This window comes from Lissotriton helveticus, chromosome 8 (assembly GCF_964261635.1).
Source record: "Lissotriton helveticus chromosome 8, aLisHel1.1, whole genome shotgun sequence".
Taxonomy (NCBI): Eukaryota; Metazoa; Chordata; class Amphibia; order Caudata; family Salamandridae; genus Lissotriton; species Lissotriton helveticus.
In genome coordinates this window covers 1,103,219,716-1,103,239,121 of record NC_136069.1, presented here as the reverse complement: position 1 = coordinate 1,103,239,121, position 19,406 = coordinate 1,103,219,716, and positions in this window count along the sequence as shown.

The following is a 19,406-nucleotide window of genomic DNA, read 5'->3' as shown; positions in this document are numbered from 1 at the left end:
AAACCTCATCTGCACAATGTCATTCGGAAACTTAGGAAACACAGGTGATGTAATTGAAAAATATGGAGTTTCTTTTCCTCATTTCACAATCACATCACCTGTGTTTCCTTTGCTTAGGTATCTCATAGTGCAGATGGACTCTAGCATATCAAAGAGTACACAGAAGTTGAGCAGTGTATACAACAATTTTGACATTTACAAAACATTCAGCTTCTTATCTTGTTGGAAATGAAATGAGGCCTGTCTTGCAACATGGTGCATATTTTGCATCACTGCTGCATCGGTTTCATGTGGCACGGGACTTTACAGCATGACACATCTGCCTAGATGCATCAAGTTGTAAATATGTCACCACATAGGAAATCTTTTGCACCACCGCTGCGTCACAAAAGTGACGCACAGTGGCGCAAAAGAGTCACACACCTATCATAAATCTGTCCCTAACATTTTAAATGATTGATTCAGGATGACGATAAGGTGTGACCTATCCAGAGGTTTGTTTGAGGTGAGGCCTACTCAGGGTTGCAGATGAGATTTACACTTGTTGAAGAGTATAGAGCAGATAATACATGTGCAGGCCTACCAATGAAGTAAGTCATATCCACTTCACTCTTGAACAAAGGCCAGACCTCTTCTGTGTCCGTGGACAGACCTAAACCTCATCTGCACAATGTCATTCGGAAACTTAGGAAACACAGGCGATGTAATTGAAAAATATGGAGTTTCTTTTCCTCATTTCACAATCACATCACCTGTGTTTCCTTTGCTTAGGTATCTCATAGTGCAGATGGACTCTAGCATATCAAAGAGTACACAGAAGTTGAGCAGTGTATACAACAATTTTGACATTTACAAAACATTCAGCTTCTTATCTTGTTGGAGATGAAATGAGGCCTGTCTTGCAATATGGTGCATATTTTGCATCACTGCTGCATCGATTTCATGTGGCACGGGACTTTACAGCATGACACATCTGCCTAGATGCATCAAGTTGTAAATATGTCACCACATAGGAAATCTTTTGCTCCACCGCTGCGTCACAAAAGTGACGCACAGCGGCGAACAAAAGTCACACACCTATCATAAATAAAATGACTTAAAAAGGCCTAAGACACATGAAAGCGTTTTTTTAAGGCCCTTGCAACATTTTTGGGTCATTTTTGACATGGCTATGTTAGTCAAAGAATTAAAATCTAAATTTGCCAAGCACAGATGTGGGCATATTTACAAGGACCTTGCACCAAAGGGAAAGGTCTTAAATTAAAATGGAAAAAATAACATCAGAGAGACTCAAAGGCCTTATAAATATGCCCCAAGCAACCTATGAAGCTCTAGCAGTACATATCAAGAAACCTAATTGTTTTAAAAAATCGTTTTTAAACACATCATCTAAATGAATTATATATCTACATTCAAGGAGAAATGACTTAAAATGGCCTAAGACACATGAAATCGTTTTTTTTAAGGCCCTTGCAACATTTTTGGGTCATTTTTGACATGGCTATGTTAGTCAAAGAATTAAAATCTAAATTTGCCAAGCACAGATGTGGGCATATTTACAAGGACCTTGCACCAAAGGGAAAGGTCTTAAATTAAAATGGAAAAAATAACATCAGAGAGACTCAAAGGCCTTATAAATATGCCCCAAGCAACCTATGAAGCTCTAGCAGTACATATCAAGAAACCTAATTGTTTTAAAAAATCGTTTTTAAACACATCATCTAAATGAATTATATATCTACATTCAAGGAGAAATGACTTAAAATGGCCTAAGACACATGAAATCGTTTTTTTAAGGCCCTTGCAACATTTTTGTGTCACTTTTAACATGGCTATGTTAGTCAAAGAATTAAAATCTAAATTTGCCAAGCACAGATGGGGGCATATTTACAAGGACCTTGCACCAAAGGGAAAGGTCTTAAATTAAAATGGAAAAAATAACATCAGAGAGACTCGAAGGCCTTATAAATATGCCCCAAGCAACCTATGAAGCTCTAGCAGTACATATCAAGAAACCTAATTGTTTTAAAAAATCGTTTTTAAACACATCATCTAAATGAATTATATATCTACATTCAAGGAGAAATGACTTAAAATGGCCTAAGACACATGAAATCGTTTTTTTTAAGGCCCTTGCAACATTTTTGTGTCACTTTTAACATGGCTATGTAACACAAAGAAACAAAATCTATTTGTAAAACACTTGACACCAAGCAACATTTTAAATACACAAATTTCTTCATAATTTTCTCCCAAAGCCATACTATTCTCTATCTAAATTAAATGAATCTTTTCTCACCTTAGCAAATACTTTATGAGTTTCAAAACAGTCTCAGAAACACACCAAATTGTCTTTAGCAGAGCAAAAGGTATGCACTCCAGAGTCTGCAGCTATGAAAAGCACAGAAATGCTGTAACTCATCACACATATCTCTCATGTCACCCAATCAAAACTCTTCCCTCACTTTTTTCAAATTAACACCCTTCCCCCCTCTGGCCTTTCTGCCTTTTTTGCATAGCAACCACCTCCTGAAAGACCTCTGATGTTTGCAAGTTCACACAACAATGTTTCAATTGAACTCTGAACTCTCAGTGCACCTGCGTATCCAGTGCAATCTTTCATTAAATGATTTTTTATTGACCATTCAAATTACATCTTTCAAAGAACACATCCATGCACCCTAACTTTCTGTTTTCAGCAATCAAAATCCACCAATCACTGCTACTGCTTCCTTAACACAGAAACTCCACAGTTTTTTTCATTTTAAACTCTTTTTTTTCCAACTGCCATTTCATTGCCACACTTCATCTGACTGCAGCAGAACCTTCTCTCACCATGTTTTCTGTCTGGATTGTTGGACATAGTTACATCTACTGGGCTCAAAGGTATGCTGAGAACAGAAATTTACCTAATCTCAATTTACAAGATGTGGAAATTAAGTGGTTTGGCCACAGAGGATTAAAATGTCACCAATTGATACCATTGTTGAAAACCTTTATGCATTTGCCTAAACCTGACCTGTTAATTGTGCACTGTGGAGGTAATGACTTGGGCACTTTGACTGGTGTAGGTCTGGAAATGCTTTTAAAGGACACCTTTGAGCAATTGATGGCACTTTTTCCTCAAACTGCCTTGGTATATTCAAATATATGCCAAAGACAGAAATGGAGGTGGTCGAACCAATTTTGTCCACAAATTGAGAAGTCGAGGAAGCATGTAAACAAATCTGTTTCAGCTTACATGAGAGACCATGGAATGGGCTCCATGTACAACAATAACTTGCGTTACTACATGCAAGATATCTACACAGGTGATGGAGTTCACTTCTCAGATGAGGGCAACAGAGTTTTCATTTTGAATTTAAGACTGTGCATTGGTACCTACTTATAAGTACCTAAATGTACCATAAACCCAAAAGCTCTTCTCAGAGCTACCCTCCATCTGATCACTCACAATTATTATTTTACTCTAACTTTTTTCACAAATTTTCAACAAAGTACGCTCCCGGAGCGCTACCCGGTACGCGAACCGGAAGCTAACCGCGCGAAATTTTCAAAAAAAATGTTTTTTTTCCGCACATATGGGCCTCCTCAGCCACCCTCAGAAAACCTAGGGGGTCAAGATACGTCTACCGTGCCCCCTTCTACCCATTCTGAACATTATTTGCCCTCCATCTTGTATTTTAATTCGACCGAAACACAAAATGATGGACTCCCGTAACGCTGCAGGTTCGCGTACCGGGGCGCTCAACGGGAAGCGCTCCATTAAAAAAGGTGGGAAAGTAATTTACAGAAGAAACCCTGGAGACACTTTCACCAAATATAGAATTGCTCATACTACATACCAATCCCTACCATTTTCACTAATTTGGTTGGAATTCCATTTAGTTATTTAGCCTGTAGACCTCTCTAAATACCCTGAGGTAAATTACTTCACAAAACACATCTGAAGTGTTGGAATTGACAACCAATTAAAATGTTACTTTCATTTTCTACTTTTTTTACCTGACATTTGATTGGTTATGTACCTGAATATATATAAAAAAAGAGAGAGAAACAAAGCCATTTTGACTACTACTTCCTGGTGTACATTTCAATAGGATTTTCAGTAACTACTTCAACTTCTTTATAAAGGTAAGTTGTTATTTTAAAAACTGAAGTATATTGTGCACTTTAAGTTAATATGGTAAATTTTTTCTGATAGTTATATACTATCCCTCTGTAGTAGTTATACATTTAGATAGACTTCTCTGTTATAGTTATGGATGGAGTTAGGCTTGTCTTGTATAATTATGAATTTATTTACCTTAAATCACATACACTTTTTTATATTCCTACTTCCACTCTGATACTATACACTGCCCAAAGATAAATTCACTGTTAAAACTGCCTATCTAAAATTAATCCCAACAGTGCCCTATCTCTACTAATATATTTTTTTTTAATGCAAATTTCAGGCAAAATGGAAGACGAACAGAAAATTTCATTTGAAATTGTCCTTCCAGAGACCAACGAAGAAATCATTGATCCAAATTACATTAATTTTATGGATGAAACTTGGGACGAAGAACTACTGCAATGTGTGCAATCAGTAGATGTCCTCCTTGAAAATGAGGACATTTTACACACTCAAACATTACAAGCTATGTTCAATGAAAATAACGACATTTCAGACAGTGAAATGTTAGACATTTTATTAAATTTTGAAACACAATCACAATAATAAATAATTGCTTAAAAAATAAAGAAATTAAACAAAAATCAACAAAACAAACAATCAATTAACATACAATATTTGAAAAGTCTATCATTCTTTTTTCCTTATAGTACGCTCCCCAGACCGCGTACCGGGCGCTCCCCACGCAAAAAAAACAACATTTTTTTATTTATTTTTTGCCCCGCGGGGCCCTTTTAAAGCCTCCACATCAAACCTAGGGGGTCAAGGAGGATCTACTATGCCCCCTTATGGTCATTTCCCCCTTTGTTTTGGCCTCCTCTTGTCTCTCGATCCTACCGAGAGACAAGATGGCGGCCGCTCCGGACTGTTTAGAATGTTGACAGACACCGGAGAGCCAATCAGCTTTGCTTCGCGAAGTTCCGTTACGCGTCAAGTACGCGAACCGGAGCGCTGCCCGGAGCGCGCTTACAGATATATATCTTTTTTTGAACGTTAATTTCTCAAACTCCACTGGAGCACATATCTTGAGACCTAGCAAAGGCACATCAGGCTAACAGTCCCTACAATTTTGCCAAGTTTCGTGCAAATCCATTCAGCCGTTCGGGCTAAAAGTGAGGCCAACCGCCCTATGGAAATTAACATGGGAAAAACGCGTTTTGGGACCCCCCTTTTTTCTCGGCCCCCCCTTGACGACCCCCCCAAAATTTCAGTGGCTGCTCAGAAACAAAATGTTCCATTTTCCTGAAAATTTCAGCCAATTCCGTCCACAAACGCCAAAGTTATTAGACATAGAATTTTCAAAAATCCCATAGAGAAAAAATCCTAACTATATATACCTACTGCGACCGCCAGTAGGTAATATATATATATATATATATATATTAAGGATCTTGAATAGATGGCCCGTGTCATCACAGATTCACTGCGGTTTCTGGGCCCTTTTTGAATTACAATATGAAGTCTATAAAGGGAACACTGGCTTCAATTGTGGATATAATTTTTCACGGACCATGAATATTTTTCAAAGATTTCATTTCATTACGGACTCCAAAGACCACAATGCATCGCTCCATTGGGAGCGGCCCAGATGGAGGGTTGTAAATGCTGTGCAGGTGGGATTGCCGAGGAGTACCAGAAGAACATTGTAGCTGTTTCCCGTGAACAAGGCCAACTGCCAAAACGCGTAGGGAGAGCAACAGCATTGGTTCAGTGCATCTTTTAAAAAATGAAAATTGCCAAGTGTTTGAGTGCAGCTCATGCTTCCCGGGGAGTTGTGGCAAGGAGTGGTTGAAACTTTATTCACAGTACTGCCCGAGTGCCATTAGGAGCTGCACCACCAACAAAACGACAGTGCCGCTTTAAGGATCTTGAATAGACGGCCCGTGTCATCGCAGATTCACTGCGTTTTCTGGGCCCTTTTTGACTTGCAATATGAAGTGTATAAAGGGAACACTGGCTTCAATTGTGGATGTTATTTTTCACGGACCATAAACATTTTTCAAAGATTTCATTTCATTACGGACTCCACAGACCACAATGCATCACTCCATTGGGAGTGGCCCAGATAGAGGTTTATATATGCTGTGGAGGTGGGATTGCAAAGGAGTACCGGAAGAACATTCTAGCTATTTCCCGTGAACAAGGCCAACTGCCGAAACGTGTAGGGAGCACAACAGCATTGGTTCTGTGCATCTTTTAAATAAAGAAAATGGCCAAGTGTTCGAGTGCAGCTCATGCTTCCCGGGGCGTCGTGGGAAGGAGTGCTTGAAAAAAATATATATATACTTATATATATATCCAACTTAATTTTGAAATTGATTATCCCCTGCTCTTCTGCACAGATTTTTGTTTTTCTGGTATCAATTATTCATTAAAATTTGCTTTATGTTTCTAAATTGTTTTGGGATTTCTGTTGGGCTGTGTTTTCACTTTATTACTGTTTGTGTGCTGCATAAATACTTTAAACATTGGCTCTAGATTAACCTCACTGCTTTGTGCCCTGTCAAGAAATGTGGTTGTTGTCTAAGTGGGGCTCTCCCCCAAACCAATATCCCGATTTCTTACTACCTCCATATTCATTTCTAGTCATTTGATTGGGTGACATTATACTGCTGTTTATGCCTTCTGTCAATCATCTGCAGTCTAAGATGGATCCTGTTGTTATAGACAACGGCCCAGACTTACAAAAAGCTTGGAATTGGTTGTAACACAACCCAATATAAATAATTTTGCTCGAATTTAGAAACCAAAACAAGTCACAATATGTGTTGGGCTTATAACCCAAAGTAACACAACACAGTGCAATGCACTGCATTGTGTTACTTTGGTCAAAGGGGTGTTCCATGGGTGGTGCATGGGCAATCCCATGTAACCACATATGGGTTTTGACGCAAATACCTCTCTACAAAATAATTGCAGACAGGGATTAGAGCCAAAACCCTGTGTCTCCCTGGGGCAGGTGTAATGAGGAGAAATGTTTTCATTTCTCCTTGTCTTTATTCTTTGCATGTATGCTACATTCTGCAGCACACATAGAAAGAGGAAATACCTTAAAACATAGTTTTTGTGCAGGAAGGGGCTCATTTCTGCACAAAAACTATCCTGAGTACAATGTAGATACACTTGCACAATGGCGCAAGGGTGCCTCAGTTGGTGCATGGCAGCCACAAGTTCAGCAGCACAGGGAGAGAGCATAACTGTGCAACTTCTAAGTAGATATGGCGCAGTTCTTCTCTCTCACATTCATGCAATGCAGCAGCGAAGCATCTTTACTTGCTGAGCTGCATTGCTTGAACTCTTTGTAAATACACCCCAAAAAGTTCAATACAAAATTCCACCACAAAAAGAAACAGCTCTTACAGATAGCACTAACGGAATTGAAATGTTCGAATATTAAAGGAATCTTATGAAGATTTCTAGCACAAGCGTCTACAAACACAGGAGGAATCTTTGAATCTGTGTTTTGAAGAAATTCCTCTTTTTGCTGGCATGGCCGATCACGGTTATGCTATGGATCAAGCATTTGGCATTTCTTCGAAATCTTACATGATAAACCAAAATAGACAGGCTGCTTGATTTTTTGCACATTATTGTAATATATAAACTCATATTTTTCCAAATTTAGAGAATAACATTCCACATGTGCATTAGACAAAGTAGGTTCAGTGTTTGAGGTATGAAAGGTTGAGATTGAATTTGTAGGGATAAGCGAGTCACTGCTTCCAGTGGCGGTTTCTAGTCAAGGGCCTCGGGGATCCGCAGCTTTACTTTCGCCCGTATTAGAATAATTCCTATTACATCAATGCAGCAACTACACACAATCATTATTTCTTCCTGCTGAGGCTAGGGCGGCTGCAGTCTACCACTAACGTGCAGTGCGATGACATTTAAGATGCCGAGTGCAACTTCAACCTGCTGCCTGAAGTTTATACTATTTGCCTGGCTGAAGATTCCACAGCCCTGAGGCCTGTGAGGTCATCGGCTCGGCAAAGACATAGCCTGAAGGACTAGTCTCCACCCCCTGATGATGTGGGGATAAAGTTAACCCCGGGTGCTTCAGACTGAAACCCTGAAGCCCTGAAGTGCTGAGGCTTCACTTCAATCAGGGAGTGGAGAGCACTGTCGCCCCACCCTTTCCCAACTCGTCACAGGGTGGGGTGGTTCCCCACCCTGTGACAAGTTGGGAAAGGGAGGGGTAGAGTCTGCAGATGGGAAGCTAAGAAATCGAGTCTGCACAGTTTGTTAAAAGGTCTTTTAAACACACTGCGTAGACGGGAGGTGTCTGCTAACCGTGCTGCAGTTTGTCACGGATGCAATTAGCTCCGGTGCATCGCTTGTGCATGATTCACCCACTGTCTGGCTGCCAGAAGTTGAATCGGGGACCTATGATGGTGTGGAGTCCCACAGCGCCCAACCATGTGGTCCACCAGGTGAAAGGTTTTTACATAACACGCACATTACACCTTTTACTTGTTTAAAAAATTCTGTCCCGCCTCCAGTCTGCACAGCAATGTGGCTCAATCTCCCTTAAACATAGTTTGTTTAAAAAGCTACAGAGATAGTCACGTCCATGCATCGACTGGCTAACTCTGTCGTCCGTCTGATATGTGGTTATCTGCAGCAGACGTAAAATCACAGGGATACAGCGGAATTACTGGCTGCATTAGTGTACATCAAAGCAAAGAGGCCAAGCTCCAGAGCACGTGGTGGACAAATAGCTTATCTAGAGCAGGGCTGATGGGACAGGTGTTGGGTAGTAGTAACAGAGAAGCACACTGAGATTCTGTTGATAATTTAAGCTTGCGCTGCACTCACGCCACTTCTTAGGAGTGTAAACATTACACTTCACTATTCATGTGCAGTAAATAATAATGTAATCCAAGGAAATAGTGAGTCAGCTAAACACTGTTTCCGGGAACACAAACCATGACTTCTGTGTGACTTAACTTGTCTGACATACGGAATACACCACTACTAGCAGACCATGAGTTAAACAACTCAAATGTTCACATTTCATCATGGACACTAGGTATAATATATTTGAAAATGTTAGTGTGGGCAGGGAAAATAATGTGAGGCTGCTAAGTGATTTGCACAGATTAATGCGATTTGGTCAAAGGGAAATCTGTAATTTGGACCGGTATCTTTAGGTTCCATGGGCCTAAATGATCACTATGTCAGATTTCCCTGGCCACTCCAAAAAGAGAGCAAAACCAAAGGAAATGATGGACGGAACGTTGCCAATACAAGCACTCACCCCCAGTCAACTGATCTGGGTTTAATCCATCACCATTCTTTAGCCCACTCTGCCACCCCAGTTCAGAAATGGCCATATGCAAATCAGTCTGACCCTGTGCCTCATGGGAACAGTCCAGCCCGAACTGCCAAGCCATGCCTTCCCTTGACCGGAAACAAGCTTCTCAGGACCAAAAAGAGAGCCAGCCCAGACAACCAAACATCAGTAAGAGGCCTCCTTACAGTATGGGCATCACCGGTAGAACAGGAGACCCTTCTATACTGTGGATTATGGTAGTCCCGTAGTGCACATAATTGACACATATTAGGAACTTGAGCCATCAGAGAAATCCGACCCCAAACCTATTAACTGAATCTAATGGAGGGGAGGGAGAAAGTGATTAATGCATTCAGGGGTGGGAAGATGGGGAGGGGATGAAGGGTCAGTGAGAGAGGGCCCCTGGAAGAAAGCACGAGAGGAGGCTTCTTCAAATCAAAGCTAATTGTATCAAAAGCCTCTGGGGGAAAACTAAGTAGGTGGACGGAGTGCAGTGACTGGGTGGAGAGCAGTGCATTCTTGGGGGAAAGGAGAGAGTGGAAGAGAGGATACCCGGGGAGGGTGCAGTGTTCTGTGAAGGATTTCCAGATGTCACAGACTTCTAGTCTAATAAACATGCACAGCCCCCGAATCCTCATCTTTACAGGACCTTCTATGTACTAACCCACATTATTGGCACAGCAAATAAATATTGAGGGCAACTAGTGAGACTCACACGGCAAAATGGTGATGCATCAAAATGAGTGAACCTCTCAGTCATTCAACTACTGCCATATTTCATAGCATCGTTATATCTTAGGTCGTGTGGTATTACAGAAGGGGAAGGAGATTGCTCACATGCTAGTCAGCCTAAGCCCTGCATTAGGCTTGTCCTGCAAAGTTCCCAAAATCATTCCTTTAGCCATGTCACGCAATTTCTCAAATGATGAATAATTAAATGGTATTGCTTTATTAACCTTCCTGCTTCCTCAAATTTGCTTAAAAATGCACCATTTGTCCACTATGTTTTCAAACTTTTCTCAGGGATAAACTCCCCCGACCCCTCAGTAGGTTGTTCAAGCTCTCTTGCTACGCTCGCTCGCCACAGTGCAGTATGCCCATAAGGTTAAGCCCCATCACTTTCAAATATAACCAGCCGCCACTGACTACTTCTTCACATTCTGCCCTCTGTTCATCCACGTTTCCAAAACTACATCAAATTACCAACAATGTAATATATATAGCTTTATAGCCCGCCATAGCAGGCTATACCGGCCATTAAATGCCCACTCCAGCGTTAAAGGCCTGAGCCGTAAAGGCCGGAGCCGAAGTCAAGGGCCTTTAACAAGGGAGCAGGGCTATAATTGCCAGTATAGTCAGCTACGGTGGGCTATAAGTCTATTAGAACATTCTGCCACTAAAGTGCAGAATGCTCTAACAAATAAAACAAGGGCCTCTCGGAACCCGAGGGGATTTAGATCTCCTTGGGCTCCGAGAGGCCTATGTTCACAGCAGGAGCTGTGAATGGAAAAAAAACATTAGAATGTTGCTCTGTGGGCTTCTACCAGCCTGCAGAAGCCCAGAGCACCCCATTGTCTGCAATGGAGTGCTCAACATTTTAATGTTCTAATATGTATTTTAGTGGAGTACATGGCAAATCTAGTTAGATGATTTTGGGCATGATTACGAGTCAAAGGGTACCGGGGCGGTGGTATCTTCGCATCTGTAAATACCAGTACTGTGTAGTAACAATATACCAGTACTATGCAATTATGTAGGGGGAATAGCTGTTCATACCTGGTTTCATGGGAATCTATTTTGCATGAGGATTAACATTCAGATTTTGTGCTTGCTCTAAGAAGTTATTAAATGTGGCCCGGGCAGGGTATGAGGTGGAAAGACAAGGAAAGCATGTTGTTTTGATTATCAGAGGTGGCACTAAATACTCCATCTGTGCCTTGGAAAAGGGTCGACAGGAACCAGGAAACAACCTGACCACAGCTCACTGTCAAATAGGTTTTAATGGACTTAAATTCCAGCTGGTAAATAGGGTCTCTCATTGCCGTACCCTGTAAATCAGGGTGCTGGAACAATGTCCTACTCACGATTGAGTGGAGCAGAAGTCCAAAGGGGAATTCCACTCAACTCAACTTGTAATCAAGGCCTGAATTGAGACATACTACACAGCCAATCAAAGGCTGGAGGCTACCTTAATTGTTTTTTGCAAGGCTTTATAATTATATCACCAGTGGTCCCCAGGAGAATTACATTCACCCAGTAGTTAAGGGGTTTCCTGTGTTACCCTCAAATACTTTTCTTGTGGCTTCATGCCTTTCCACTCAAAGCCTCTGGGGCATCTTACAGCGGACTGTCAATCTTTACAAATACTATAGATAAATAAAACAAACACAAAAAAAACTCTTCCCGGATGAAATTCACAGTGCCACATTTAGTGAAGACTTCCGAACTGCACATTTCTCTTAAATTACCAACCTTTACTTTCTCACATCCCACATAAACCACTTAAGGAACGTGAAACAGAGGCTCCTGTCAAGTGTTGAAAGTATGTAACCAGATGTCGCTTTCCTCAGAACGTTTCCCAGCCTAATAAAACCCAGAAATGCTGTAAAAACAAACCTGTTACCTTAGCTGGCATGATATTGTGTTTGGTCGTCTAAGATATATGATTTGTTCCTTATGCAAGTATTTGGTGTAATTGTTATTTGCATATACTACAAAACAACAAAACAAAACAGAGCCCAGCATAGTGAAAATCCATGTGACCTATAGGTAAAAGTCGTTAGAGGGAACTTAGATCACAGTGTTTTGGGGACAACCACACATAAGAATTGTCGTGAACTCTCTAATTAGAAAACAAATGCAGAAACAGATGCAATAAAAACATTTCAGATGTTCCTCTTTTTTTTAATAGCGAATGCGGTAGAGATATTGGTGCAATAATTAGCAAATTTTATAAAAAATTATGTTCGTTGAACACTTTTTGGAAAATATGCATTTTGGTAGTCATAATAGACAGCAGATGCTTAAGCATTTATCAGAAACAGATCGCTACTAGTAAAAGCGAATGTCCATCTCTCATAAATAAAATGAGAAACCTCGCCCAGACTGTGGCAAGAACTTTACAAAAATAAGTGGCTCACAACAAATGCAGTTATTTACATTGTATGAGCGTAATCACACGAAGGTATGAAAAGTAAAAATGTCAGTTGCACGTTGTATTTAGCTACATGATATTGCACATTGCATTACTAATAGCTGTGTAATGAGAGTCACAACTAGTACACACTAATAACCAGGTCCCCAGTCTTATTCATAAGTACAAGAAGGGCGTTCATTAAAAAATACAAATAATTAATCTTGATATCTGTAAGAAATGGGGTTATTAGTTAAGGGCGGTAAGTATCCACCTCAAGTTGTAATCACAATCCCTTGTATGTATGGCACAGAGCAGACAGGATTAACTTAGAGGCAGTGTGTAAAGTATTTACGCAGTACTCAGACAGAAATAAAGTCAAAACACAACGTAAGAAAAATCCCAAACCAATTTAGAAAACTAGAGTACATTTTCTAAAATAAAATGACACTAAAACGACAAAAAATGCAATAAGTAGAACCAGAGTTATGATTTTTTTAAATTTGATAGTTAAAAAGGTGCCATAAAGAGTTAAGTACCAACACCTTCATTTGGTTTCACTTGACCAGGATAAAGTTAAGGTTTATGGCCAATCTTGATGGAGAGCGAGTCAGATACATGAACCAGGAACGTCCCAGTTAAGAGTTTTACATTCAGACTCAGTATCTGCAATGGAAGTCAACAATTTGCAGTGGGTAAGACAGAGGGCTGTGGTTGAAGAGGACTCCACATCAATGGATATCCACTAAACGAGATATCGGTGAAACTGTTGATTTTTTAATGGATATCCCTGAGAGGGAGACATTTTAATTACGATCCCAGATAGGGACCCTTGCAGACCAGATACTTTTCGCACTTTAGGCTGGGGAAGATTTCTACCTTAGGTCTTAGTTGCTTTTTTAGGAGATTAGATTCTTCCATCATGGTGATTCACTGACAAAATAACCATGTAAAAAACTATGCAAGTAAAAAAAAATAGATGAAAAAATATAGAATGAAAAAACATCGACTCCCTATACTTAAACAGGTAAGTACAAAAATATTGAAGAAAATAATCAATGTTAAAAATAGCAATTTATATATACAAATATAGATATATAAAATAAAATGATAAATATGAAATATATTAAATAGTAACATTAGTTTTTTTAAAGTGGATTTAATATACATTTTAACAAATATAACAAATACACTTAATAAAAAAAAAAAAACGTCACATACATAATAATCAATATATATATGCATATTTACTTTAAAATAATTATTAAACTATTAATTGTAATTTATTTTATAATTTTTAAATTATATACAAATATACACACACACAAATATATATATACATATATATATATATATATATATATATATATATATATATATATATATATATACAGCATTAACAAAATCTATTTAAAAAACCCATTCTATTATACATTAAAACATTAAACTTTTTTAAAACTCTTTAAATTTAAATGTACCACTCCAGTCAATGCAACAGTAGAGAAAGTGTTAGATAGCGGAGAGGTTAAAGTTACTATTCCCACTTCAGTCCGTGCAACAGTAGGGAAAGTGTTGGATTGCATAGGGGTAAAAATTACTATTCTAATTAATGCAACAGCAGGGAAAGTGTTGGAAAGCAGAGAGGTGAAACTTACTATTCCCACTCCAGTGAGTACAATAGTAGGGAAAGTGTTCGACAGTGGAGGGGAGAATGTACTATTCCCACTCCAGTAAGTGTAACAGTAGAGAAAGTGTTGAATAGCAGAGGGGTAAAAATTACTATTCCCACTGCAATGAATGCAACAGTAGGGAAAGTGTTGGGTAGCGGAGAGGTACAACTTACTATTTCCACTCCAGTCAGTGCAACAGTAGGGAAATTGTTGGATTACTTAGGGGTTAAAATTACTATTCCCACTCCAATAAGTCCAACAGTAGGGAAAGTGCTGGATAGCGGAGGGGTAAAACGTACTATACCCACTCCAGTGAGTGCAACAGTAGGGAAAGTGTTGGATTGTGTAGGGGTACAAATTACAGTTCCCACTCCAGTGAGTGCAACATTAGGGAAAGTGTTGGATAGCAGAGGGGTAAAACTTACTATTCACAAACCAGTGAGTGCAATAGTAGTAAGAATGTTGGATAGTGGCAGGATAAAATGTACTATTCCCACTCCAATCAGTGCAACCGTAGGGAAAAAGTTGGATTGCAATGGTGTAACATTTAATATTCTCACTCCACTCAGTTCAAAAGTAAAAATAAACAAATATTAATAATAAAAATATGTAAAAAACAAAATAAATAAAATATATATAATTGTACCAAAAATTAAAATACAAAGATCTTTAATATTCCAAATTTAAATCCATATGCATGTTAAATGCATATGACAAATACTGACAAATATTATATCAAATAAAATAAAAAATACTTTTCAAACAAATAAATATTTTTTATTTGAAAATATTTAGATTCAAAAACATTAATTATAACATAAATGTATTTTTATATTTTCTACCCTATAACACCACACAATTCACAATCCACATCTAAATATTATTTTAAAATGCACCTACATAATTAACATACTTAATTACCAATTAAATAAATATTATTAATTAAAAACAAAATAAAACTCAGAACAATTAAAAAACTTCCCAACCTTCACCCCTATAATCCCCACAAACCACTAGTAAAATTAAACTGTACAAATTAATGTACTCCCCATCCTTTACCCCTAAAAAAGTAAAACCCACACACCAAAAATATAAACTACCCAAATAAATAACAATTAATTAATTAACATTAAGGCTCAACCAATTACTAATTAATTACAAATAAATTACTTCCCACCCTTTACCCCATAAACCCCACAACCCAATCCTAAACAAAATCACACAATTACAATAATTAACTATCAAATAATTAGTCAATATAAATGAACTATTAATTTATAAACATAAATTACTTCCCACCCTTTACCCCTATAAACACCACAACCCACACCTAAATTAATTATACAATTTCCATAATTAATTGTAATCAATGAATTAATATAAATGAACAACTAGTTAATAATTAATCAAAAATATATAACTTCCCACCCTTTGCCTCTATAAACCCCACAACTCACACCTAAACGAATTACACAATCACCATAATTAATTATCAATTAATCAATTAATATTAATAAACAACCAATTAATAATTAAATACAAAAACATTACTTCACACAATTAACACTATAAAATCTAAATGAAATAAAAAATAATCATTAATTTATTATAATTACATTTCTTTCCACCCTATTCCCCTATAAACCCATAACCTGCTTCAAAACAAAAAAATGAAAATGTAATTAAAATAAAATTGATAACTACTAAAAATATGACACGTATTTAAAAAAACACAAACAATACTTATACTAAAAACATACATCACAAACATTTAAAAAATAAACTAAAATACACAACACTAATAAAATAAAATCGATATTTCAAACAACTATATTTTTGCAAACAATATTAATGACTTCTGTATTTTTAAAAACAATATTTCTTACCTTAAATTCAATATTCTTGACCAACAATATTCTTGCTGTTGATATTCCTGAATCAGGATATTTCCAACTCAATATTTATGTAAGTCAACATTTCCTACTCAATATTCTGTCTCAACACCCATCATGGTATGGCTGTAGTGGTAGAGAGCTCCACAAGGCCAAATACCTTATCCGCTAGGTCCTGCTGAATTTGATTTGCTACTGTGGAGAAGAATGGTGTGCTGTAGCAACCAGGATCTCTGGCTAAGCAGCAATGCACCTTAGTCAGATAGGATTAACAGTAAAAGTTGGCAAAATGTTTCCAAGTAGAAGGTTTCAGGAAACTTTAGGAGGAGCACACTTTGGCACCAGCCAAGGGTCCAGAACCCTGGGGACAGCACATGGAGACAAGACTCACTCCAGCAGAAGCCAGCAGGGTCCAGGACAGGCCCATTTGGAACTGGCCATCTGACAAATTCGGGAAACTGTCCTCTTGAAGCTTGTTGTGTCCCTGTAGGCCAAACAGGAGATCAGCCTTATGATTCTTCATGTCCACTTCTTTGCCCTAGGCACAAGAGGAAAAGTAATTCCATTCTTTGGGGCTCTTCTTAGGGCACAGACAGCAGTTCCAGTCCTCTTCTGTTATTCCACAGATCTAGAGGGGATCTAAGAAGGTTACTGTGGATGCCATATTTATGACTAGTGCCAGCCTATGGGTGGTGGAAGCTCTTGGCCACACCCCAGAGGAAACTCTAGCCGCATTTGCTGCACTTCCAGTTTGTTGTACCACAAGCAATCACATATTGGCCCTGTCTGGCCAATACCAACATGGCAGAACCTTTCATCCCCTGTGCAGAGCTATTGTTCCTACACTTGGGGGTCGATTCCGATTCGGGAAAAAAACTGTCCGTACGATTTGTATCCGGAGTCCTCTCCGTACGAATCATACCCGTCCATCCGAGTCGCGAAGTACGATCCGTATTCCGTGAATCCGTCCGAATCGTCGTGATCCGTACGTATTGCAAGTCTGAAACCGTGAACCGTACGACTCGTACACATACCGTATGACTCGTACACACCGATCGTACATGGGGTACGGCTCGTACACCGATCATACAATGGGGGTACGGCTCGTACACCGATCGCACATGGGGTACGGCTCGTACACCGATCGTACATGGGGTACGGCCCGTACACCGATCGTACATGGGGTACGGCTCGTACACCGATCGTACCTGGGGTACGGCTCGTACACCGATCGTACAATGGGGGTACAGCTCATACACCGATCGTACAATGGAGGTACGGCTCGTACACCGATCGTACATGGGGTACGGCTCGGCTCGTACACTGATCGTACATGGGGTACGGCTCGTACACCGATCGTACAATGGGGGTATGGCTCGTACACCGATCGTACAATGGGGGTACGGCTCGTACACCCCATGATCGCAGGGGTACGGTGCGTACCCCTGCGATCATGGGGGCTACGCACAATACCCGGGGGGGGGGGGGCGTTCCGTACCTGTTTCGGCACGAACTCTGCTTTTACGGCTGTTGTCAGCTCCCGTAGAAAAAGGGTCGTACGGTGCGTACCCGACACGTATCGTATTTGCTGGGTCGTATAAACCAGCCGGGAACTGTACAGATGTCGCGTACAGCGGGTTCCAAGGGAGAATCGTACGGAGATTAGAGTCGTACGGTGTCTTGTACGACTCGTACGGAGTACGGCTCCTGGTACTTCGTCGTACTTCGTCGTACGTACGGGACGTTTACAGGTACGATTCATACGGGGAAAAAACACTCGGTACGACGATTCGGAGCACTTTTTACCGGATCGGAATCGACCCCATGAAGTGTGAACTCGTAAATGAGAAACCCCTCTTCTGTGGTCACTTTGGTCTGGGGGCAGGTCCTCTCCCACTAGGCCTGGTGCTTGGCCAGCTAGTAGGACAAAGGAAGGAAGAAGGTCCAGGTGTTAGCAATATCTGCCTGTGACAAGGTAGATCCCTTTGAAGTTAATTGCACAGTCCATACGATCAGCCTTTCAGAGAAACAGAACTCGTCCCCACACCCAAGGTATTTGTCTCAGCCTTGGTAGCAGTTCACATCTCATCAGGAAAGCTATTCAGCTCCAGGATGACATGTGGTAGCTCATGCACATGGGCTTCTAGAGGCTTTAGACTGACAACAGGTAACTTTTCTAAATGTACTTGTTTAGAAATATTTATGAGCTTCTAGACAGACAAGAGATAGCTTCCATGTGTCCCTTTTATAAATTATTTATTACAATCAAAGCAAAACATTGATCCACATTTTACACCAATAATTGCATAGAAAAGACAGAAATAATGTTTGCACATTATTTCCAAATCCATTGCAATGTCATGAAAACTTGTTGTGGTACAATATTACCAAACAGCAGAACATCTGTCATTCTGCAAATGGTTTCATTAGTGGTACAGTGCTTGTTTCTCTCAAATACCAATGCAGCACATCTCTGCTGTACATAAACAGCTGAATGTCATCCTTGAAGTGTTTCCACTGATGCCCTAAAAACATTCTTCTAACTCTTTAAAGAGGTAAACTTTCCGTGTTGCTCATGCCACTAAGGGCCTTATAAAGACATCCCTGATATCACTTGGTAACTCCTCCCCAAAGTTCCCAATCCTGGGTACATTGATCACTGTAGGTAGAACTGTGGCAATAAAAATAACAGAGATCAAAGTAGGACACGTGGGCCACCTTCCAGATAAGGTATTACTGGAAGAATTTGTAATTTATTTCCTAATTCTTCCCAGTACTCTAAGGTTCAACCCTCCTTAAAGTAAGCAGGGTCTCTGGTTGAGCCTTAAGGGGTAGAAGGGAGACAGTAGGACTCAGGAAAGGGTAAGATTAGGAGGGAGTAAGGACTGCTAAGGCTCAGTGAAGGGTAGAGTTAAGGGGTGGTAAGGAGTTTTTAATGTTCAAAGAAGGGTATTTTTAACGGGTAATAACAGCCTTGTAGGGTTCAGGAATTTGTAGCATTAATGAGAAGTAATAGGTTTGTAGAATTCAGGGAAGGGTATGATTAAGGGGTTTGTAGGGTTCTCTGAAGGGTAGCATTAAGGGGTAGTGCACAGTTTTAGGGTTCAGGGAAGATAGAGATAAGGGGTAGTAAGGGATTTTTGGGTTGCAGGGAAGGATAGAAAGAGTTTTTTGGTATCCGGAAAGGCAGTGTTGTAGTGAGCGATTTTAGGGTTCAGGGATTGGTAATATTGAGGCCTTA